Genomic DNA, 26,169 nt, shown 5'->3' with positions numbered 1-26,169 from the left:
CCCTGAGTGTTTGGAGAGGGAGAATAAAACCTATTCTTTCTCTTCTTTATTCCTCTCATCAAGGATGTCTTACAGGATGAGACCCTGAATTTCTGACTATGGCTTTAAAGTACTGACGTAACATCTGTCCTTGCTCAAGAAGAGGGTTTGTAAAATGCTGCAATCCTAGAAGCTGGCAATGGAGTTATATGATTTGTATAGGACACGCCATATCTCTCTTTGGAGGTTGTGTTGGATTTGTATTATAAGGCACTTGAAGGTTAGAGAGAGCTTTGATAAAACTAACGCAAGCAAAGGTATTGTGTTTGGAAAAGCATTGTGTGGCTGGATCTGGGGTCCCTAACAGGCAAACTAACAGGTATTTCAGTGGGACATACTTTTGCACATGTTTAATAATGGGCACTTGTTGTAGTGGGTCATTGTTCGGTGGATAAAATAGTTCACTTTTCCTCATTACTCCTTGTCAGTTGTCTGCAAACTCAAACAATGGAGGATCCTTGCCCTATGTGTATCACTGGAGAAAATACCTTTATTGCAACTCTTGTGCTCTCAAGTATTGTACATTAAAAGAAGGGCTCTTTACTTTAGAGGCATATGTACCGGAGAGAAGCCTTTCCAATATAGAAGTGAAGCATTTCACTTCAACAGCACTTCAAACCACGTCCTCGCAGCCTTTCCCTCTGCAAAACACTATTAACATTCTAGGCGACATTGACCAAAAAAGTGATAACTGCTCTCCTAAAATAAATTGAAATTCCCATCAGCACACATTCTCCTAGGGATTAATTCGCTTGTCCATGTCCTATTTACAGAGAGGAGTGTGCTGTCTGAGTCTACCATTGTGAAAAATTGACCCCATCTTTTGGGTTAAGCTTGTCCATCAATTTGCGTACAATAGTGCCACGATAAAGGAACACCTGGTAGAGGTTTAGACTTACAGTTGAAGTCAGAAGTTTACATACACCTTAGCAAATACATTCAAACTCAGTTTCTCACAATTCCTGACATTTCATCCTAGCAAAAAAATCCCTGCCTTAGGTCAGTTAGGATCACCACTTTATTTTAAGAATGTGAACTGTCAGAATAACAGTAGAGAGAATGATTTATTTCAGCTTTTATTTCTTTCATCACATTTCTAGTGGGTCAGAAGTTTACATACACTCAATTAGTATTTGGTAGCATTGCCTTTAAAACTTCTTAGGGCTGATATCCCGTTAACGGGAGGATATGACAACAGCCAGTGAAGTGCAGGGCGCTTCAAAACAACAGAAATCTCATAATTAAAATTCCTCAAATTCCTCAAACATACATCTTATACTGTTTTAAAGGTAATCTTGTTGTTAATCCCACCACAGTGTCCGATTTCAAATAGGCTTTACAGCAAAAGCACCACAAACGATTATGTTAGGTCATCACCAAATCACAGAAAAATTCAGCCATTTTTCCAGCCAAAGAGAGTCACAAAAAGCAGAAATAGAGATAAAATTAGTCACTAACCTTTGATGATCTTCATCAGATGACACTCATAGGACTTAATGTTACACAATACATGTATGTTTTGTTTGATAAAGTTCATATTTATATAAAGAAATCTCACTTTACATTGGCGCGTTACGTTCACTAGTTCCAAAAACATCCGGTGATATTGTAGAGAGCCACATCATTTTACAGAAATACTCATTATAAATGTCGATAAATACAATTGTTAGACATGGAAATATAGTTATACCTCTCCTTAATGCAAACGCTGTGTCAGATTTCAAAACAACTTTACCTGAAAGCATACCATGCAATAATCTTAGACAGGGCTCAGAAAATAAATACAATTATCCGCCATGTTGGAGTCAACATTATAAATATTCCTTACCTTTGGCAATCTTCATCAGAATGCACTCCCAGGAATCCTAGTTACACAATAAATGCTTGATTTGTTCGATAATGTCCATTATTTATGTCCAAGTAGCTACTTTTGTTAGCGAGTTTAGTACACAAATCCAAACGCTCGTGCTGGTCCATCCAAACGTCGGACAAAAACTTATGTTAACTTACTTAAGTTATTACAGGTAGAAGAAACTTGTCAAACTAAGTATAGAATCAATCTTTAGGATGTTGTTATCATACATTTTCAATAAAGTTCCAACCGGAGAATTCCTATGTCTGTAGAGAAGCCATGGAACGCAGGTCGCTATGTGAAATGCGCATGACCAGGACCTGGCTCTCTGCCAGACCACTGGCTCGAAGAGCTCCCCTCCGGCTCCACAACACAGTAGAAGCCTCATTCAAGTTTATAAAGATGGTTGACATCTATTGGAAGCCCTAGGAAGTGCAAATTTATCCATTTCCCACTGTGTATTCAATAGGGGCTGGGTTGAATATCGACCAACCTCAGATTTTCCACTTCCTGTTTGGATTTCTTCTCAGGTTTTTGCCTGCCATATGAGTTCTGTTATACTCACAGACATCATTCAAACAGTGCCAGAAACTTCAGAGTGTTTTCTATCCAATACTGATAATAATATGCATATATTAGCAACTGGGACTGAGGAGCAGGCTGTTGACTCTGGGCACCTCTGGGCACCTTTCATCCAAGCTACTCAATACTGCCCCTGCAGCCATAAGAAGTTGTTTAACTTGGGTCAAACGTTTTGGGTAGCCTTCCACAAGCTTCCCACAATAAGTTGGGTGAATTTTGGCCCATTCCTCCTTACAGAGCTGGTGTAACTGAGTTGGGTTTGTAGGCCTCCTTGCTCGCACACACTTTTTCAGTCCTGCCAATACATTTTTTTATAGGATTGAGGTCAGGGCTTTGTGATGGAAACTCCAATACCTTCACTTTGTTGTCCTTAAGCCATTTTGCCACAACTTTGGAATTATGCTTGGGGTCATTGTCCATTTGGAAGACCCATTTGCAACCAAGCAGTAACTTCCTGACTGATGTCTTGAGATTTTGCTTCAATATATCCACATCATTTTCCTGACTCATGATGCCATCTATTTTGTGAAGTGCACCAGTCCCTCCTGCAGCAAAGCACCCCCACAACATGATGCAGCCACCCCCGTGCTTGACGGTTGGGATGGTGTTCTTCGGCTTTACAAGCCTCCCCTTTTTCTTCCAAACATAATGATGGTCATTATGGCCAAACAGTTCTATTTCTGTTTCATCAGACCAGAGGACATTTCTCCAAAAAGTACGATATTTGTCCCTATGTGCAGTTGCAAACCGTAGTCTGTCTTTTTCATGGCAGTTTTGGAGCAGTGGCTTCTTCCTTGCTGATTGGCCTTTCAGGTTGTGTCGATATAGGACTTGTTTAACTGTGGATATAGATACTTTTGTACCTGTTTCCTCCAGTATCTTCACAAGGTCCTTTCTGATGTTTTGGGATTGATTTGCACTTCACACCAAAGTACGTTCATCTCTAGGAGACAGAACGCGTCTCATTCCTGAGCGATATGACGGCTGCGTGGTCCCATGGTGTTTATACTTGCGTACTATTGTTTGTACAGATGAACGTGGTACCTTCAGGTGTTTGGAAATTACTCCCAAAGATGAACCAGACTTGTGGAGGTCTACCATTTATTTTCTGAGGTCTTGGCTGATTTCTTTTGATTTTCCCATGATGTCAAGCAAAGAGGAAGGCCTTGAAATATATCCACAGGTACACCTCCATTTGACTCAAATTATGTCAATTAGCCTATCAGAAGCTTCTAAAGCCATGACATCTTTTTCTGGAATTTTCCAAGCTGTTTAAAGGCACAGTCAACTTAGTGGATGTAAACTTCTGACCCACTGGAATTGTGATACAGTGAATTATAAGTGAAATAATCTGCCTGTAAACTATTGTTGGAAATGAATGGTGTCATGCACAAAGTAGACTGTAGTTTGTTAACAATAAATTTGTGGAGCTGTTGAAAAACGAGTTTTAATAACTCCAACCTAAGTATATGTAAACTTCTGACTTCAACTGTACGTACCAAAGTTAGCATGTTTAAGAGGAAATATTGAACCACTAACATACTGTAGATCTCAATCATTGGTAATCTGTACAGCAGGCAAAACACAACAGTACTGCTATTTTGAAAGAGTAAAACATTCTCATATTCACTTCTGATATCTAGGAGATTTTATTTATCAAAAAGACACAATGTAAGTACATTTTACAACGGTAAAATAAAGAGCTGAAGAGTAATAGGTGCTACAAATTCCTTTCTGAACATCAACGTTCTCATAACGTTACCATTGTGAATAATCATATTTTGCGACGTTGAGAATTTTTACAAGCAGTGAAGGAACGTATCACATCAGTGAAGCACAACTTAATTCAAACAGAAAACGTTCACAAGTATCCACAGCTATCATTCATCTTCTCATCGCCCACACCACAATTCTAGAAACTTTAAGCTTTTGTCAGGGATATGAGAAGCTACAGTAAGTTACATCACCTTAAATATATGCATAGATTTGAATAGTGATGCCAGACCTTGAAGATAGGTTCCTAGTAGAGACTGCTGAGGGGAGGACGGCTCATAATAATGGCTGGAACGGAGTATGGAATAGCATCAAACACATGGAAACCATGTTTTGATGTTTTTAATACCATTCCAAGATTCCGCTCCAGCCATTGCCACGAGTCCTTCCTCCCCAATTAGAGTGCCACCAAAGTCCTGTGATAGATTCACAAACATTTTGGTGCTTTTGGTTCATTTTGTTCCTTTTCTCTGCAAGGTACAAATTAAAAAACCCAAATGAATATCTGGGCACACTGACTCAGTAAGACTAAGAGAAAATAACAATAATAAAACACTTCAGATTTGTGTATGCATGCGATGAGTTAAGAGCTAGAGCCCACTGATGCCGGTGGATTGTGAGGGAAGAGTAATAATAAAAGATGCATGACGTCGGAAGCAGAAAAGGCTAGGAGCTGACACTGAAGCTGCACACTGAAGAGTCTTACCCATCTTTTCAGAGAACTCAGTGATAACACACACATACAGCCCACGGGAGAAGTCAGAGAGATGATAATCACCCCTCTGAGAGATTAATTAAGTCTTTTAGTATCTCTAAATAAGCCTTCCTGGAAAATATGTAACAGGATGAGACATTTGGAGGGAATGGAGGGAAAGTGGTTGACTCTACTGCCTATTGATTGGCCAGAGGGTGAGTGCTTCAGGCGATCAACAAACCTGTAATTTATGTCACATGTTCCACTCTTTACACTCAGATCATGGCAGATAGATATGTTTGTGTGCAAGTGTGTCTGTGTTTGCATGAGCGAGAGAGAGAGACAGAGGATAGCAAGAGTAAAATGATAGTAAAATAGGACTGAAAAAAGCTGTAAATCATATTTTAAAGTACTCTTTTTATCACACCATTTGATACATTTTTGTCTAATGATCATTTATGTATTTATATAATCATAAGTACTACACAACATTTTAATATCATACTTCGTAGATACAGTAGCATCAGGTAAATATGATCCAGTGCTTAAAAAACAAAAACAAGTAAACAAACACAGAGGAAATCAGGGTAAAGTAAGTGGATGCATCAATACCTCTCTTCCATGATTGGCTGGTTGGCTGCCACAGCTACCATAGTTAGGTACAGTATAAAAGAACCACAGTAGACTAGTATGCCATTCATTTAAAGATGATAATATAAGTACCAGCTATCCCCCCACCCCCCGCCCCCTGCCTGACACACAAACACACACACACACACACACACACACACACACACACACACACACACACACCTGCGTACACCAAATATCTAACTACATAACTAAGGAGAGACAGCCATGACGAAGTAGAGGTGTTGGTGTGGGGCAGCCCCTCCTGTCTGAGACTGCTGGTAAAGGTCAGGGGTCAGGTGGTCAGGTGGGGCAGAAGCAGAGAGGTCACAGCACTATGACTGCAGCTACCTGGGAAACACAAGCACACCAGACAACATGCATCAATCATTAACCAGCGCTATATAGGCAAGATAACGATGGGATGACAACCACTAAATGTAGGCTACTCACAAAGCTAAGCTTTCTAAACCAAGTCTAAGCCAATACCACAGGTGTAATATTCATGTACATATACCTTTACCTTTACATCCACTACTAACTGCCTTAGGCTTATATTATTTCCACTTTTATTTTATGAATTATTAATTGGTAAGGAACTAATTTGTACTTTTTATTATGGAAGTGACACAAGGTCGTGGGTAGTATTTTATGATTGGTGGTCAGTGTATGAGTTCTAATTACGTCTGGGCCAGAGTTCAACCAGCTGGAGATCCAAATGGTTCATTAATTAGCAGCCCCCTGTGACGGGCATAAAGTAGAACCACAAAAGGCCACAGTGCATCACTTTTATCTCAAATTATACTCAGGGGTTGGCCAACTCATCTGTTAATTACAGCATGTAGCTAAGATGATCTAAGGGTTATGCAGAACACAATATGAAAATAAAATATACAGTGTTGTACTTTAGATGTTTATGTTATGTGTCTAACTATACAATGGCAGAGTTCCTGCAATCCTTTCTGAGAGACTGATGGCCATTGGCTGAGACTGCCCGTGGCCAGGCATGCCTGTTTGGGTAAGAGTCTAGAAGAGAAAAGACCCATACAACTGAAGTTGGAAAAAAAATACACACCACTGTGGTGTTTTATTTTTCATTCAACTTTCATTCATGTAGGTCTGTTTAATTCAGACATTACCTACATTTTGTCAAGATAGATCCTAGTGTAAGAAAGGCAAGCAAGTGCAACCAGCAGCTTTACAATATTCCAAGTTCCTGCGACACACAAAACAAGGAAATTGAAAATGGAAAACTCAGACCTGCTTGTATATCATTATGCTCTTTGGTAAAGCATTTCTTTTTAGGGCAATATCAGTAGAAATGTTACAAATATGGAGGTTCAGGACCAGTGGAAGCTCCTCAGAGGAGGAAGGGGAGGACCTTCCTACTCAATGAATATATATATATTTTTTAATTGTGAAACATTTAAAAAAAAGTGTATTTTTGAAATAAAACTTTACTAAATACAGTATATTCACGTCACCAAATTATTGATGAAAAAACACTGTTTTGCAATGAAGGTCTACAGTAGCCTCAACAGCACTCTCTGCGGTAGCACCACGGTGTAGCAGAAGGACAGATAGTTTCCGTTCTCCTCTGGGTACATTGACTTCAATATAAAACCTAGGCGGCTCATGGTTCTAACCCCCTTCCATAGCCTTACACTGTAATTATGACAACTTCAGAGCTTTTGCAGCATCAACTGACATGATGTCCACCCAATCAAAGGATCAGAGAATGAATCTAGTACTGAATGCACAAGCTACAGCTAGCTGGTACTGCAGTGCATAACATGTGATGAGTATTTTAACAGCTTTGAACAAATTCATTTCTTTAAAATTGAAGGAGAAGCGAGAGAGAGCTAGCTATATTTCCTTGTATTCTTTTCACTTTCACTTACTTAGCTAGGGAATGCAGCTAGCTAGTTTAGCCTACTCAAACACCCGGCTCAAACAGAGAGGGATGCCATGTTAGCTAGCTGGCTATGACTATCCAACACTGGAACTCTTCCAAGTCAAGATACGCTTTAGGTTTTATTAATTTATTGCCACCAGGGCCCGCCAGTGTAATTGCTCAACTGCTTTCTGTACACTGTATGATTGTAGCGGGTTTACTAGCGAGTTACTTCTAGCTATGTTGACTATGATGATAGCTAATATGATGTCAATATGGTGGGGTGGGGGGAGTATACAGGAATATAATGGATACAAAAAAGTTAAATAAAATAAATTATGCAAACAATTAACTTGATAGAACCCACAATCTATCTGCACCCTGCCCTACCATCCATACCCTGATTGGAGTAAACTAACGGACAACAATACTTCTACTGCTACTTATACTGCTCACATGTATGGTACATGTAAGTTAAATAATTATACAAATATTCTTCATTTCCTCTTTCTGCAAGTGCTGGATTTTCAACCAACCGACCATTCATTCTGATCTTAGAGAGGTGGAGGGGGGAGAGGAGGAAAGAGTATGAAGTTTGACAGGGGGATGAAGATGACTACGCTGCAGACCTCTGTCTATGAAAAGACCCCAGGCTTCCGTCAGATTGGTGATTTTATACCCATCTGAACGATGTCCTGATCCAGACAGGTTGGAATGATGCCAGGAAGGAGGGGGAAGAGAAGAGAGAGAGGCACAGATGAACTGATGGAATGAGAGAACAAAACGTTTTTGGGGAGAAATAGAGGAATAAAAATGGGGAGAATTGTGGATAAAAATGGGGAGTATGGTGGATAAAATGAATGGGACAGAGTAGAGAACACAAATACAAAGAGAGAGCGTAATTGAGAATGAGAGTGAGCAAAAGAGAAAGTGAACGAGAGAAAGAGAAACAGAGAGAGTGATCGATCAAGAGAGAAAACGGAAGGAAGAGAAAAGGAGAGAGAGCGAGGTAGAGAGTAACGGTAGGGAGATATGGTGCTTTGAAAAGATCAGAGGGCATGAGGCTACCCCGTCTCCCTGGCACACACACAGAGAGGGAGAGAGAGCTCTGCCAGTATCACCCACTTCAAAGCTCTGTCTCTGTGCCACCACAACGGAGACCCCCTTCTCCTTCCGGAAGAGTCTGGGAGACACACACATGCATCTACGCGCGCGCACACACACACACACACACACACACACACACACACACACACACACACACACACAGATGAATCTTCTGCAGTGTATCTTGGGTAAAGCAAGGGGGCGCTGGAAAGCTGTTTGAACATAACTCCACCTTGTCATTGAAAGACGTGGGCGGAAAGGAGGGAGGAAAGGAGGGAGGAAAGGAGGAAGGTTAGGAGTGAGGGAATGAAAGCCAATAAACACAGACAGTCCCCAAGATGAATGCTCGAGTGACAAGCTGAGGGAAAAAGCAATGCAGCAGTTTAGACATCTGGTAATGTGCCTCAGTAGATCCATTTCCTGCAATCAAACAATATAAAAACTCCAGACAGACAGTCTAATGAGAAAAAGAAAGGAGATAAACTGAATTAAAAAAATATATTGGTGAAAGTGTCAAGTTACTGTACTGTACTGTAGATAACATAGACAAGTCAGACAACAGACCAGTGGAAGCTGCTGTCACATTAAATCACGTTTGATACCTTAATCAGTTCCACCCATTACAATGATCCAGCTTCCCTTCACTTGCCTGCACCGAAAAAGACATGTCAAATATCCTTTGTACTGAGTGAGTTGGTAGAGATGTTTACTATCGCCCAGCCAGAGTGAAGGAAGATTTAGAAGTCAAACTGAAATTCAGGGTGGATGGGATCAATGTGAGCAGCTGGGGAGGGGTTGTGTTTTGAAGGCCCCTGTTCTGTCCGTCACGGCTCATTTCCAGCAGAGCCAGTGTCCAGATGCATGGAGCTGATAGGCCGTATCAATTACAACCCAAACTGGCTCCATGGCACAGCTATCACAGCAATCGATTGTCAGTCACAGGCTGGATGAATGGCGTAGACTCTGAGCCAACAGGTTGACAGGGTGGTGTGTGTGTGATTGTGGGGGGAAAGAGGGAAGAGGAGAAGCAGATATTTCGCATGACAGCCTAGTTTGACTACTCACATTCAAGTGAGTGGTGAGTACTCAAGTGAGTATTACTCAGTCTCTCTATCTTAACACATTTGATGGCTACACCGTTGTGTACAACAGTATATCCAATATGAACCTAGCTCACCCATTGTGCTGAAATCAGACCTACAGTCTGTCCACTCAAATACACTGGTGAACACAATGACATAGTGGATGGATTTATGCTGCCTCTTTAACCCTCCATGTGAGGTCCCTCCATACCTAAGCTGCTACCCACCATCCATCCTTCCCTCTATCCCTCGATTGACTCTCTCCAAAATGGCATCTGTCTGTGTGAGGAGCTCTGTGTTGATCAGGCTGGTGTAATGACAGCCTAAGCTGTTCGTTGGAAGGTCTCACACATGAAGGCACTGGCCAATCAGCTTTAGGTAATCTCAGCTCTTCTTCCTGGAGAATGCTGGCTATACTGAGCAGGCTTGGTTTGAGCAGCTGGGGATGTGTGTGTGTGTGTGTGTGTGTGTGTGTGTGTGTGTGTGTGTGTGTGTGTGTGTGTGTGCGTGCGTGCGTGCGTGCGTGCGTGCGTGCGTGCGTGCGTGCGTGTGTGTGTGTGTTTTGATGTGGAGGGTCTATATGTCTATATGTTTGGGGTGTATAATTCTGAAATGATAAGATTTACAGTAAATGGAGAGTAATTAAAACATGTATTTGAAAGCTGTGTTAATCATTTTGACCATAGCTACTAGTTTGTGAAGTGTGTTACTGCTAGTCTCAGATCACCTGTGTCACACAGTGATGTGTTTTCTCATGGAAAGAGAAACGACAGTGACAGTCCCTCACCCACAGAGTCACAGTAATCCCCTGCAGCAAAGTTTGGAGTAAGCTGACCGCATGGAAAAAGATAAACAAGGATTGTCATTCTTCACCCCGTAATGGAAAATTGCACAGCACTTTCTCTCCTCAGCAAGTCGCTAATATTTTTTTTTTTAAATCCATACAATCTAATTTACTGCAATCATTTCTACACACAAAATATACTTTCTAATTCTTTGCACATTGTTTTCTTTCTTCCATTTTATTTAGCTATTTCCCTCTTACTTTAGGGAAGATATCAGAAGCAGAAATAGGTTGAGCAACAAGGCCTGAATCCACAATATCAAAACAATCTGAATTGGAATTTTTTCCTAAACCACAAACGGAATACTTTTATTTAAATTGACTCCTATCATTTAACAAAATACAGTCATTTTCTCAATAATAAAAAACTGCAAAGTCTCCCAAACATCTGAAGTTAACAAAAAGAAAGTACTACACAACATTTTGTTGACAGTCAGAGTGAAACATTCTGAAAGCAAAAAGAAAACGTTTTCTTCCCTTCCCTCGTAGAGCAGAGGATAGATTGAGGACGTCAGTGACGAATGTCTTGCATTAACTTTGTTGTTTATTTTCCCCCGGAAGCAGTGAAATAACCCTATTAAATCAAGTAGTCACTCGACCATTAATCTCAATGCAGCTGACTAGTCCCTCAAAGCTAAATGGGGTTTAGAATTTGCATGAGGCGAGTTTACCCACAAAGCCTTGCCTAAGAGGATTGCAGTTCAGACAGAGAGCTTATTGTCACACTTGTTCATGGACACAGATTAACGGTAGTAGACCACAAAAGGACTGCACTAACTTCATGGCAAGGCGCACAAGTTCCCCCTCACTGCATTGCTAGTGAAGAGATCTCTCTTTCAGTAGCCGAAATACAGCAAATTACAATGCAGCAGTTACTTCTGTGACATCTATGGATTAATAGCTACTCTGTACTCTTCATTTCCTTTCATTTCACATGAGTACTTACTGCACGGTTATTTGCCTTTTTGACTTTAGTTTAAAAATCAGGTGTTTATGGACACCAGAAAGGCCTGAAAATACAGTATTTTGGGTAACTCAGATTGTTCTGGCATTTCTCACATAGAAACTTAATTGGGAGGAATGATGGGTGAATATGCTTTTTATATTTGTATCACAAGCCATTTTGGGGAGAATCATGATGAAAGTGGCCATTTTAGGTCCATTTTAGCCCTATACATTCCTCTTGTCAGCAGCCTGATCACTATAAATAAACTTTGATTTAAAGCATTTGAAAAGGTTGTGAGAACGTCGATATATGCCTTCCTCAGCAAACACCAAAAAAAAGAAAAATGATTGCCCAGCACTGGGCAATAACAGACGGAGTACTCAGCCTTTGCCACCTTCTATAGGAATTTAACGACTGCATAGGGCTATGTTTTGGATGACTGGCTCGTTGTTATCTTTTATTTAGTTTTAAGCCTTCCCCAAACCATAGCTCTAACCTTAACCACTCGAAATGAATGCCTAAACTGTTCGTCTTTGAGTTGTTTCTGTTTTAACCCTGTAACTACACAGGATGAACTCTGTAAACACGCAGAATTAATGTGTAAAAAATAGACGTTCATTCACAATACGTCGGATTCCTGAAAGGAAAATGTGAGATATTGTTGCTGGTAAGACCCTATGATCTGTGCCCGCACATGATACAGACAATATATTGGTGTCATTATACACCTTGTACAGTGCCTTCAGAAAGTATTCACACCCCTTTTCCACATTTTGTTGCGTTACAGCCTGAATTTAAAATGTATTAAATTTAGATTTTGTGTCACTGGCTTACATTCAACACTCCATAATGTCAAAGTGGAATTACGTTTTTAGAAATGTTTACAAATTAATCAAAAACGAAAAGCTGAAAATGTATGTCTTGTATCATTCCTGTTTGGCCCTGTCCGGGGGTGTCCTCGGATGGGGCCACAGTGTCTCCTGACCCCTCCTGTCTCAGCCTCCAGTATTTATGCTGCAGTAGTTTATGTGTCGGGGGTCTAGGGTCAGTTTGTTATATCTGGAGTACTTCTCCTGTCCTATTTGGTGTCCTGTGTGAATTTAAGTGTGCTCTCTCTAATTCTCTCTTTCTCTCTTTCTCTCTCTCGGAGGACCTGAGCCCTAGGACCATGCCTCAGGACTACCTGACATGATGACTCCTTGCTGTCCCCAGTCTACCTGGCCGTGCTGCTGCTCCAGTTTCAACTGTTCTGCCTTATTATTATTCGACCATGCTGGTCATTTATGAACATTTGAACATCTTGGCCATGTTCTGTTATAATCTCCCCCCGGCTGATTTAAAAGTCAATAAGTATTCTACCCTTTGTTATGGCAAATCAAAATAAGTTCAGGAGTAAAAATGTGCATAACAAGTCACATAATAACTTGTCTGGTTTCACTCTGTGTGCAATAGCAGTGTTCTTGATACTCCCCATCCTGGACCCGGGAGCGTAATCATTGACTGACACTTATTAGCATAACGCAACGGACATAAATATTACTAGAAAATATTCCTATTCATGAAAATCACAAGTGAAATATATTGAGACACAGCTTAGCATTTTGTTAATCACCCTGTCATCTAAGATTTTCAAAATATGCTTTACAGCCAAAGCAAGACAAGCATTTGTGTAAGTTTATCGATAGCCTAGCATAGCATTATGTCCAGCTAGCAGCAGGTAACTTGGTCACGGAAATCAGAAAAGCAATCAAATTAAATCGTTTACCTTTGATGAGCTTCAGATGTTTTCACTCTCGAGACTCCCAGTTAGATAGCCAATGTTCCTTTTTTCCCTAAATATTATTTTTGTAGGTGAAATAGCTCCATTTGTTCTTCACGTTTGGCTGAGAAATCGACCGGAAATTGCAGTCACGAAAAATCAGAAAAATATTCAAATTAACTCCATAATATCGACAGAAACATGGCAAATGTTGTTTATAATCAATCCTCAAGGTATTTTTCAAATATCTATTTGATAATATATCCACCGGGACAATTGATTTTTCAGTAGGACCGATTGGAAAAATGGCTACTTCTATATTTTACGCAAGAATCACTCCGAGAGCCATCAGGTCACCACTTACACAATGTAGCCGCTTACGGATATTCTTCAACATAAATGCGTAAAACTACGTCACAATGCTGTAGACACCTTGGGGAATACGTAGAAAAAGTAATCTGGTTGATAGCCCATTCACTGCTCAATAGGGACGCATTGGAACGCAGAGCTTTCAAAACACGAGGCACTTCCGGATTGGATTTTTCTCAGGCTTTCGCCTGCAATATCAGTTCTGTTATACCCACAGACAATATTTTTACAGTTTTGGAAACTTTAGAGCGCTTTGTATCCTAAGCTGTCAATTATATGCATATTCTAGCATCTTGTCCTAACAAAATATCCTGTTTACTTTGGGTACGTTATTTTTCCAAAAATGAAAATACTGCCCCCTAGTCACAACAGTTAACAATAACATTTGAATGACTCCATCATCTCTGTAGCCCACACATACAATTATTTGTAAGGTCCCTCCACAAAGACCAGAGAGGTTTTTATAATGCCTCACAAAGAAAGGCACCTACTGGTAGATGGGTAAAAAAAAAGAGACATTAAATATCCCTTGGAGCATGTTATTAATCAAGTCACTACAAAGATACAGGCATCCTTACTAACTCAGTTGCCGGATAGGAAGAAAACCTCTCAGGGGTTTCACCATGAGGACAATGGTGACTTTAAAACAGTTTTAGAGTTTGTTTTATTATTTTTTTTAAAGGGGTGGATCAACTTTAATATTGTGGATAGAATGTTGCTTCCATCAATGTAATTGTCTGCATCATTTCCAATCCCCCATATATTTTCTTCAACACACAGTTGAAGTCGGAAGTTTACATACACCTTAGCAAATACATTTAAACTCAGTTTTTCACAATTCCTGACATTTAATCCAAGTAAAAATTCCCTGTCTTAGGTCAGTTAGGATCACCACTTTATTTTAAGAATGTGAAATGTCAGAATAGTAGAGAGAGAATAATTTATTTCAGCTTTTATTTCATTCATCACATTCCCAGTGGGTTAGAAGTTTACATACACTCAATTAGTATTTGGTAGCATTGCCATTAAATTGCTTAACTTGGGTCAAACTTTTCGTGTAGCCTTCCACAAGCTTCCCACAATAAATTGCGTGAATTTTGGCCCATTCCTCCAGACAGAGCTGGTGTAACTGAGTCAGGTTTGTAGGCCTCCTTGCTTGCACACGCTTTTTCAATTCTGCCCACAAATGTTCTATAGGGTTGAGGTCAAGGCTTTGTGATGGCCACTCCAAAACCTTGACTTTGTTGTCCTTAAGCCATTTTGCCACATCTTTGGAAGTATGTTTGGGGTCATTGTCCATTTGGAAGACCCATTTGCGACCTAGATTTAAATTCCTGACTGATGTCTTGAGATTTTGCTTCAATATATCCAGGTAATTTTCCTGCCTCGTGATGCCATCTATTTTGTGAAGTGCACCAGTCCCTCCTGCAGCAAAGCACCCCCACAACATGATGCTGCCACCCCCTGTGCTTCACGATTGGGGTGGTGTTCTTCGGCTTGCAAGCATCCCCCTTTTTCCTCCAAACATAACGATGGTCATTATGGCCAAACAGTTCTATTTTTGTTTCATCAGACCAGGGGACATTTCTTCAAAAAGTATGATCTTTGTCCCCATGTGCAGTTGCAAACCGTAGTCTGGCTTTTTTTATTGCGGTATTGGAGCAGTGGCTCCTTCCTTGCTGAGCAGGTCTACAATTTTTTTTCTGAGGTCTTGGCTGATTTCTTTTGATTTTCCCATGATGTCAAGCAAAAAGGCACTGAATTTGAAGGTAGGCCTTGAAATACATCCACAGATACACCTCCAATTGACTCAAATTATGTCAATTAGCCTATCAGAAGCTTCTAAAGACATTACATAATTTTCTGGAATTTTCCAAGCTGTTTAAAGGCAGTCAACTTAGTGTATGTAAACTTCTGACCCACTGTAATTGTGATACAGTGAATTATAAGTGAAATATTCTGTCTGTACACAATTGTTAGAAAAAGTACTTGTGTCATGCACAAAGTAGATGTCCTAACCGACTTGCCAGAACTATAGTTTGTTAACAAGAAATTTGTGCAGTGGTTGAAAAACTATTTTTAATGACTCCACCGTAAGTATATGTAAACTTACCACTTCAACTGTACATTTCTTATTGGCATTTTATAAACACATTTCCTGCTATTGTACTACACTTTATATGACTGGAGACATATTTTTTATTATGCTAAAAAATTACTGGGTAGCCTACTCTGCTGAGACTGACAAACAGATCTATAAAAACTACATTGCCTTGATCCATATAGTTGGCCTACGAAAGGGGATACACAAATACAAATGACGTCCGTCTAACCTGGAGAAGGAAATTATTGTCCAAAAATGAACAAAAGTGTCAGGTGCGTGAATGAGGACCCAAAAGCGAATTAACAAAACAGAGTTTCTTTAATGACGAAACACACGTAGGCTCAGATGGACAGGCAGATTCCGACAGGACAGGACAAGGTTGCAGCAAACACGACGATAGTCTGGTTCAGGCATGAGTAACACAAACGAGAATCCGACAAAGACAGGAACAGGAACAGAGAGAGATATAGAGACCTAATCAGAGGGAAAAAGGGAACAGGTGGGAAAAGGGGTGAACGAGGTAGTTTAGAGAAGACAAGGAACAGCTGGGGGAAAGAGGGGAAGAACAGGTAACCTAATAGGACCAGCAGAGGGAGACGGAGTGAAGAGAAAGGACAGGAACAAGACACAACATGACAATACATGACAAAAAGTGGCACTGACCCAATGATACAGACAGTGAATTTGCATACTCAACCTGAGATATGGCCGATGATCTCCACTGGTGCCAATAAGATAGGCTACTTACTGTTCGCTCAATTAAGTTGAGCATTTTGATAACTAAAAGACAAATTGGAGTCTTTTCATTGTCATCTCTTTACAATAGACATTTGCTTTCCAAAATGTTTTTTTTAAGATTATATTTTTTATATTGCGATATACCTAGCTAAGGGTCGGTCTCTCTGCTTTCACTGACAGTCGCAACTGAACAATCATCTATTTGGTATTTGCCGCTCGCGCTGCCCAAATTGTGGGCCCTTCCGACTGTAGACTATGGCATTTAAAACAAATATTTGTTTAAGAAGCGAATTATCTTCTGTGGCTAATCATGCTTTCTGGTGTAGTAGCCTATTTTGAATTATTTAATTTATTTCTGTATAAAGAGGAGTAGGCTAATTAGGCTATATCATTTTGGCAATTTAATTCAATATACTTTAGGGAAAGCTTCCCTTAGCCTTATGGATGGTTTTAATGCGGCATAAACACAACCAGTCATTATGTTTTCATCTGATTGTCAAACAATCACTTACAAAAAGCTCCTGTAGGCTACCCGCGCACGTTCATCCGCTCAGAAAACAATCCCAGCATCCAAACCCCAACAGCACACTGTTCACCCACATTTTCATGAATTGAAAGTGACATCAGTTACAAAACACCTATGTGAATTGTATAGACATTCGGTCGAGTGTCATTAGGCTTACACTTGTAGCCTGAATTGATGCCTCCACTGTTGTTGTCTCTGCTTCTCATCTCCACCTTGGCCATGTGTCTCAGCCACTCATCTACGCCTTGTCCATGTGTCTCAGCCACTCATCTACGCCTTGTCCATGTGTCTCAGCCACTCATCTACGCCTTGTCCATGTGTCTCAGCCACTCATCTACGCCTTGGCAAAATGTAAGTGTTCTCATCGAACAACAACACAGTTTGGAGCATATACCACCCAGTTTCAAGTCAATTTGCTCATTTATAACACGACTGACCTGCAGTAATGTTAAAAAATTTGTAATAGTCTATATTTTTTTGGCATATTGTGCTAACTGTGATAGGCTCACGTTTTACTATTACAGCGTTCCCCCACTATTTATTTCGCTGGGCCATAGTACCGGACCGTACCAGCTTACTTTCACCCCTGATTATAATTGTTTAAAGCAATATGACAATTTATATTTTTTTCAAATTCAAGTGTTCTTTTGAGATTGAATACACATGGAATAAATGAATGTGAGATGTTTATTTCAGAATCTATACATATTCCATATTTTAGAGTACAGGAGGTATGTATAATTCTAAAAAGGGCCTAAAATTGTCACTTTCATCATGATTTTCTCCCCAACATGTTTTGTTACAAATGTAAAAAGCATATCAATCTTCCTTCCTCCCTATGACGTTTCTACGTGGGAATTGCCAGAACAATCAGAGATACCAAAAATATTTCTGGGCCTTCCGGGTGTGGAATTGCCCACATGTAAAACCTTTTTTTCTGTTCAATGTTTTGTTTGAAAACTGTAGGTTCATGTGTCATCTTTTCTATCGGAGGGTGTCATTAAGTAATACTTTTCCACCTGTCTGAATATAAGGGTTCTATCAGCGATTGGGTGCAGAGTGAAAGCGGAGTCAGGCGCAGGACACAGGTATAGAGTAATCCAACCGAGTTTACTCGAAGAATAAAGCAAATTTCCAAATAGGAACATACAACACAACACAACTCTAACACAAACACAACCACTAGCGACATGAACAATCACGGACAGAACAGAAATGTATGTCAGATGGTTAAATAGGGAATGTAATGAGGGAATGTAAAACAGGTGTGTGTGTAATCAGACAAAACAAAACAAAACAGAAAAATGGATCGGTAGGGACTAGAAAGCCGGTGACGTCGACCGCCGAACACCACCGACTTCGGCGGAAGTCGTAACAGGTTCTCTATTAATGGTAATATTCAAATTACGTAATAACTCCCCACTTCAGAGTACTTATACCATTCTCGGTGGTAAGACCTTTCACAAGTCACTATTTTATAAATATTATATAAAAAAATATATATTCAAAAAGATCTTGTCTCATCTTTGCAATGTCTAGTTGTTGCTGGATCCCTGTTCTGTGTTGTCAACTTAGCTTTTTAAATCATTTGAATAAGCCTCTTTAAGTATGAGCCTGTCTGCAGTGTTTCATTATAGTGAGGAAAGCAGCTTTGGATGCTAAATTTAACATGGATCTGCTGCATTAATTCTCTAATGTTTATCAGAAGAAAAAAGTGCTTGAAATGTGGCTTCATCCGTGTTAGAAATTCAGCAAGAAAGCTGTGTGGACACTTAAATTATAAACAAGCTTTGACACCTCGTTTGATCCCTGAATCTCCCATATTTCAGATTATGATTATCCATATTTTTATGGTATTGAAATACACATTTCTCCAGCAGTACAGCTCAGAAATGCCTTAAAACTGTGGAAAATAATTCAATATTTTGTCAACGCAAATTCTGTATATTAAAAAGACCGACTATTGGTATTGTGAACCATCGAATACTGGAGAATACATTCAAGATGACAGTGAAAATGTGTGAATCAGCATTAAACTAAATAAAAGCTGCATTAGGAACATTCAACAAGTTGCAAAAACATATCACAGTAACACATTGTTCCCTTGAGAAAGCAAAGAGACTGTCAGTGATGTACTATTTGGACAAGGATGAGCACAAGAGATACATAAAATCACATTGGCAGCTGCACAGTTCCTCCTCTCATATCTCCACTGACTAGACTAGACTCATTTTGACTGAATTTTTTTATTTTTTATTTCACCTTTATTTAACCAGGTAGGCTAGTTGAGAACAAGTTATCATTTGCAACTGCGACCTGGCCAAGAAAAAGCATAGCAGTGTGAACAGACAACAACACAGAGTTACACATGGAGTAAACAATAAACAATAAACAAGTCAATAACATAGTAGAAAAAAATTATCTATATACTGTACATTGTGTGCAAAAGGCATAGGCAATAAATAGGCCATAAGAGTGAATGATTACAATTTAGCAGATTAACACTGGAGTGATGAATGATCAGATGAATATGTGCAGGTAGAGATACTGGTGTGCAAAAGAGCAGAAAAGTAAATAAAATAAAAACAGTATGGGGATGAGGTAGGTAAATTGGGTGGGCTATATACCGATGGACTATGTACAGCTGCAGCGATCGGTTAGGTGCTCAGATAGCAGATGTTTAAAGTTGGTGAGGGAGATAAAAGTCACCAACTTCAGAGATTTTTGCAATTCGTTCCAGTCGCAGGCAGCAAAGAACTGGAAGGAAAGGCGGCCAAATTAGGTTTTGGCTTTAGGGATGATCAGTGAGATACACCTGCTGGAGCGCGTGTTACGGGTGGGTGTTGCCATCGTGACCAGTGAACTGAGATAAGGTGGAGCTTTACCTAGCATGGACTTGTAGATGACCTGGAGCCAGTTGATCTGGCGACGAACATGTAGCGAGGGCCAGCCGACTAGAGCATACAGGTCGCAGTGGTGGGCGGTATAAGGTGCTTTAGTAACAAAAAGGATGGCACTGTGATAAACTGCATCCAGAGTAGAGTATTGGAAGCTATTTTGTAGAGGACATCGCCGAAGTCGAGGATCGGTAGGATAGTCGATTTTACTAGGGTAAGTTTTGAGGCGTGAGTGAAGGAGGCTTTGTTGCGAAATAGAAAGCTGACTCTAGATTTGATTTTTGATTGGAGATGTTTGATATGAGTCTGGAAGGAGAGTTTGCAGACTAGCCAGACACTTAGGTACTTATAGATGTCCACATATTCTAGGTCGGAACCATCCAGGGTGGTGATGCTAGTCGGGTGTGCGGGTGCCAGCAGCGAACGGTTGAAAAGCATGCATTTGGTTTTACTAGCGTTTAAGAGCAGTTGGAGGCCACGGAAGGAGTGTTGTATGGCATTGAAGCTCGTTTGGAGGTTAGATAGCACAGTGTCCAAGGAAGGGCCAGAAGTATACAGAATGGTGTCGTCAGCGTAGAGGTGCATCAGGGAATCACCCGCAGCAAGAGCAACATCATTGATATATACAGAGAAAAGAGTCGGCCCGAGAATTGAACCCTGTGAATAAGGAAGTGTGTGTGAAAACAGTGAAGATAGCTATGTCACCCACCCTCTAGCCTGTTCCTGAGGCAACAACGACAGCTAGCTAGAGGAAGTCACAGTCTGTCTGGTACTTTCATATCACAGTATTTCACTAGTGTTGTCTGGGACACGAACGGTATGGACTGGGGGTATGGGTTCTCACAGCCTCACCCAAGTCTTAAAATACATGACTTAAATCAGCTTCTTCTGACCCAAAACAGGACGACTTTACAACAATCTTTGCAACATAACCAAACATCCCCATGTATTTCTTGCACAAACTTGACCCTGATTTACAGCTATCTGGCTGTCCCTTACCTTTTGTCAGGTATAAAGACTATGGGACACATTTAGTCCAGAGTGTGTCGAGGGCTCTCTTTTTAGCTATGTGGCATACTTAGCATCTGAGGGATATTTACTGTATGTTCTGTCTAGGTGACACAATGTTTTAAGAGTCAGAGTGTCATGCCCTGATCTGTTTCACTTGTCCTTGAGATTGTCTCTACCCCCCTCCAGGTGTTGCCCATCTTCCCCATTATCCCCTGTGTATTTATATCTGTTTTTTTCTGTTTGTCTGTTGCCCGTTCATCTTGTTTGTCAAGCTTACCTGCGTTTGTCCTGTCAGCTCCTGTCTTTTCCCAACCTCTCTTTTTCTCTTCCTCCTGGTTATTTACCTTTGCCTGTCCTGAGCCTGTACCTGCCCGCCTGACCACTCTGCCTGTCCCTGAGCCTGCCTGAGCCTGTCCTGACCCTGTACCTGCCCGCCTGACCACTCTGCCCATCCCTGAGCCTGCCTGCCTGAGCCTGTCCTTGCTCCACTTCTGGATTATTGTCCCCTGCCTGCCTGACCACTCTGCCTGTCCCTGACTCTGTACCTGCCCGCCTGACCACTCTGCCTGTCCCTGAGCCTGCCTGCCTGACCACTCTGCCCGTCCCTGAGCCTGCCTGCCTGACCACTCTGCCGTCCCTGAGCCTGCCTGCCTGACCACTCTGCCCGTCCCTGAGCCTGCCTACCTGACCACTCTGCCCGTCTCTGAGCCTGCCTGCCTGCCTGACCACTCTGCCCGTCCCTGAGCCTGCCTGCCTGACCACTCTGCCCGTCCCTGAGCCTGCCTGCCTGACCACTTTGCCCGTTTCTGAGCCTGCCTGCCTGACCACTCTGCCCGTCCCTGAGCCTGCCTGCCTGAGCCTGTCCCTGCTCCACTTCTGGATTATCGTCCCCTGCCTGCCTGTCGTTTGTCTGCCCCTGTGGTTACATTAAACATTGTTACTTCAACAGTCTGCACTTGGGTCTTACCTTGATTCCTGATACAGAGAGATACTGGCTTTGTTCCAATATCCACACTACTATACCAGTCAATGTGAAGAATCATTGTAGTGGCAAGTAGCTGCAAGTCAATAGACATGTTGCAAACATCTTACTGACAGTCTCTTCATAGTTAAATCAAGTGTTACCTGAGGATCAGATGTGGATGAATGCTGAGACTATACTCCTGCATTAATGAAGCGCTATTAAACTGAGCGGTCACCTTCTCCCAGCCTACCCAATGATCCACTTAAAGCTAGGGGTCCGGGCCTTGTAGGCCTCTTCAGTTTTGCCTCCCTCCAACACAAATAGCCTGAGTTTACTTTATAATTGCCTATGCCAATAACAAATGCAGCTGTTCAGCCTGACTGCATCTGGAGCAGAATGAAGGAATCAAGGAAGGGAGGACAAGTTTAAAGGCATCCTGAAGTTTAGACAGAGAGGACAGTAAATACCCAAAGGCAGATATAAAGGTGTCTTCTCTCTCCTCTCGCAAAATGGAAATAATGAATATCTGAAATTATTAATGGAAAAATATGTTGGAGAATTAGGAAGGACTGATGTGTCTACATTTGAAATGGCACCCTTTTGGGGGACTAATTTGGGGACTAAAACAGAAATGGGGTGCAATTGGGCATGAAACCTATGTTCTCCTTTGGGTGAGGGTAGCCCATGTGGAGGGAAATGCACATGTACAAGATCTATAAGATAAATAGGGAAAACACATGTGATCAGTGTTGCTGTTTGATAGAGGGAATCTACTTCCTTACTGAAGGCTTGGGCACTGATCCCAAACCAGTAGAAAACCCCACTGAACTGTGTCCCAGTAGGGAACCTCAGATCTGTTAAGCCTACAGGTGGGGTGACCACAACCACATGCCAACCAAACAGGCACAGAACTGTATGAAGACGAATGGGCTGATAAAGACACCTCTAGGTTTGTGTGTATGTACCTGTGTGGATATGTGTGTGTCATTGTGTACATTGTAGCTCTCATCAGGAAGAAATCACTCATACATATATATATATATATATATATATATATATATATATATATATATATATATATATAATTACTTAAAAATCATACAATGTGATTTTCTGGATGTTTGTTTTAGATTCCGTCTCTCACAGTTGAAGTGTACCTATGATAAAAATTACAGACCTCTACATGCTTTGTAAGTAGGAAAACCTGCAAAATCGGCACTGTATCAAATACTTGTTCTCCCCACTGTATATAGTAAAAAAGGAAAAACTGTCAGGGAGAAATCACTCAAAAACAGTAAATGGACGTGAACAGATGGCTTGGCTGTGCACGTGAAAAAACTTGAAAAATGAGGAGCCGGAAGAGGACAGTGAGAATGTATCAGCTAAACTCACCGAAATAGCTGAATGTACACCAAACAACCAAAGATAAACTGTCTCAGATTATCAGTGACATTTACATGTCAGAAATGATAAGGGATTATTATCAGTGTTGGCAAATTGTAATTTAAATCAACCACTTTCAAAAGATTTGCTGATGGCACAACATACAAAGCTTTTGATCAGGATGAATAAATAAATAAACATGATCATGCTTGTAACAAATTATATTTACTGTGGATATGTAGTCTAGCTAATGCAAAACATACAAATAAAAATAAAATCTGAATCCCTCTTACATACACTACCTTTCAAAAGTTTGGGGTCACTTAGAAATGTTCTTGTTCATGAATGAAAAGCAAATTGATCAGAAATACAGTCTAGACATTGTTTATGTTGTAAATTATATTTATTTTTAATGGAATATCTACATAGGCGTACAGAGACCCATTATCAGCAACCATCACTCCTGTGTTCCAATGGCACATTGTGTTAGCTCATCCAAGTTTATAATTTTAAAAGGCTAATTGATCATTAGAAAAACCTTTTGCAATTGTTAGCACAGCTGGAAACTGTTGTCTGATTAAATAAGCAATAAAACTGGCCTTCTTTAGACTAGTTGAGTATCTGGAGCATCAGCATTTGTGGGTTCGATTACAGGCTCAAAATGTCCAAAGACTTTCTTACGAAACTCATCAGACTATTCTTGTTCTGAGAAATGAAGGCTATTCCATGCAAGAAATTGCCAAGAAACTGAAGATCTTGTACACTGCTGTGCACTACTCCCTTCACAGAACAGCGCAAACTGGCCCTAACCAGAATAGGAAGAGGAGTGGGAGGCCCCGGTGCACAACTGAGCAAGAAGACAAGTACATTAGTGTGTCTAGTTTGAGATACAGATATCTCGCAAGTCCTCAACTGGCAGCTTCATTAAATAGTACCCGCAAAACACCAGTCTCAACTTCAACAGTGAGACGATGACTCCGGCATGCTGGCCTTCTAGGCAGAGTTCCTCTGTCCAGTGTCTGTGTTCATCTGCTCATCTTAATCTTTTATTTTTATTGGCCAGTCTGAGATATGGCTTTTTCTTTGCAACTCTTGTTACGTTCCCCAGTTTCTGTGTTGTGGTTTTGTATGTGTGTGTTTCAGGATGGCTTCCAAGCAGCTGATTGGTTGACTACATGGCAAATTGGAGCTGACCCCGCCCTCTCGTCAGAGGACGCAGCTGTCTTCAATTACAGACTCTTTCTGAAGCAATATAAGCCAGTGTTCTGATGCTCAGAAGAGAGATGACGGTGATATCCTGTGTTGGTTGTTGTTAGGAGAGCGATGATTAGTGTGTCAATAGGACGCAGTGGTTTGATTATTGAAATTGTTTTTGTTATTCTGTTGTTGTTCCCAGGGGGGAAGGGAGTGCTTAGGCAAGAGGCCCGCGGGCATACATATACCCGTAGTATATACACTGTCTAGGCACACTAGGTAAGACCTGGGTGAACCACCCCCTGTATTTTGGTTAGTGCACCAGGTGATGCTAGTTAGGTAAGTAGTTTGTAGGCAGGTAAGGTAGGAGAGGGGGCTTTGAAATGTCATTTCTTTGCTTTGGTTCCGTCCAGCCCCTTTTCCACAAAATTACAGTGTGATGGAATAAATTCCTAGTAAACGGCAAATTCTCTGCCTTTTGTCATCCTTACTCGCACCTACAGTCCCATGCTTCTTTCACTCCACAGGGAGTTGAGTTGTAGCATGGTGTTGTGTTCCCTCTTCCTAGAGGCGTTCGTAACAAGAAGGCCAGCATCCTGGAGTTGCCTCTTCACTGTTGACGTTGAGATTGGTGTTTTGCGGGTACTTTTTAATGAAGCTGCCAGCTGAGGACTTGAGGAATCTGTTTCTCAAACTAGACACTCTAATGTACTTTTTCCACATTTTGTTGTGTTACAGCCTGCATTAAAACCAATTAAATGTGTGTTTTGTGTCACTGGCCTTCACACAATACCGCATAATGTCAAAGGGGAATTATGTTTTTCGAAATGTGTACAAATTAATTAAAATGAAACATTTAAATGTCTTAAGTCAATAAGTATTCAACTCCTTTGTTATGGCAAGTCTAAATAAGTTAAAGTGCTTTAACAAGTTACATAAGTTGCATGGATTCACTCTGTGTGCAATAAAAGTGTTTAACATGATTTTTGATTGATTTTCTCATCTCTGTACCCAACACACAAATATCTGTAAGGTCCCTCAGTCAAGCAGTGCATTTCAAACAGGTTCAACCACAAAGACCAGGGAGGTTTCCAATGTCTCGCAATGAAGGGCACCTATTGGTAGATTGATAAAAGAAACAAAAATCAGACACTGAATATCCTTTTGAGCATGGTGAAGTTATTAATTACACTTTGGATGGTGTGTCAATACACACAGTCACTACAAAGATACAGCCATCCTTCCTAACTCAGTTGCCTGAGAGGAAAGAAACCCCCCCTCAGGAATTTCACCATGAGGCCAATGGTGACTTTAAAACAGTTACAGAGTTTAACGACTGTGATAGGAGAAAACTGAGGATGGATCAACAACATTGTACTCCACCATAATTTTAAAAAAGGAAGTCTCTACAGAATACAAATATTCCAAAACATTCATGCTATTTGCAACAAGGCACTAACGTAATATTGCAAAAAATGTGTCAAAGCACAACTTTTTATCCTGAATACAAAGTGTTTTGCTTTGGGCAAATCCAATACAACACATTACTGGGTACCACTCTCCATCATTTTGAGCATAGTCTGCATTATGTTATGGGTATGCTTGTAATTGTTAAGGACTGTTTTTTTTCCAGAATGGAGCTAAGCACATGCAAAATCCTAGAGGAAAACCTGGTTTAGTCTGATTTCCACCAGACATGAATTCACCTTTCAGCAGGACAATAACCTAAACACAAGGCCAAATCTACACTGGGGTTGCTCACCAAGAAGACAGTGAATGCT

The 26,169-nt window shown here is 40.7% G+C and overlaps 1 protein-coding gene across 1 annotated transcript in view; it reads right to left on the bottom strand.

Annotated features, from left to right (window-relative positions):
- Window positions 1-4,106: 4,106 nt before the first annotated feature.
- The window catches only part of LOC110503758 (t-SNARE domain-containing protein 1), a 113,440-nt gene continuing 91,377 nt past the window's right edge, over window positions 4,107-26,169 (bottom strand). Inside the window, exon 12 of the mRNA XM_036970577.2 lies at window positions 4,107-5,921. The gene's annotated coding sequence lies outside the window, so the exon portion shown is untranslated. The remainder of the gene's footprint in view (window positions 5,922-26,169) is intronic.

The sequence above is a fragment of the Oncorhynchus mykiss genome, chromosome 3, assembly GCF_057628025.1.
Source record: "Oncorhynchus mykiss isolate SJ-2025 chromosome 3, ASM5762802v1, whole genome shotgun sequence".
Taxonomy (NCBI): domain Eukaryota; kingdom Metazoa; phylum Chordata; class Actinopteri; order Salmoniformes; family Salmonidae; genus Oncorhynchus; species Oncorhynchus mykiss.
Note: the sequence above shows the minus strand (reverse complement) of the source record. Positions and strands in the feature narration are given on the sequence as shown.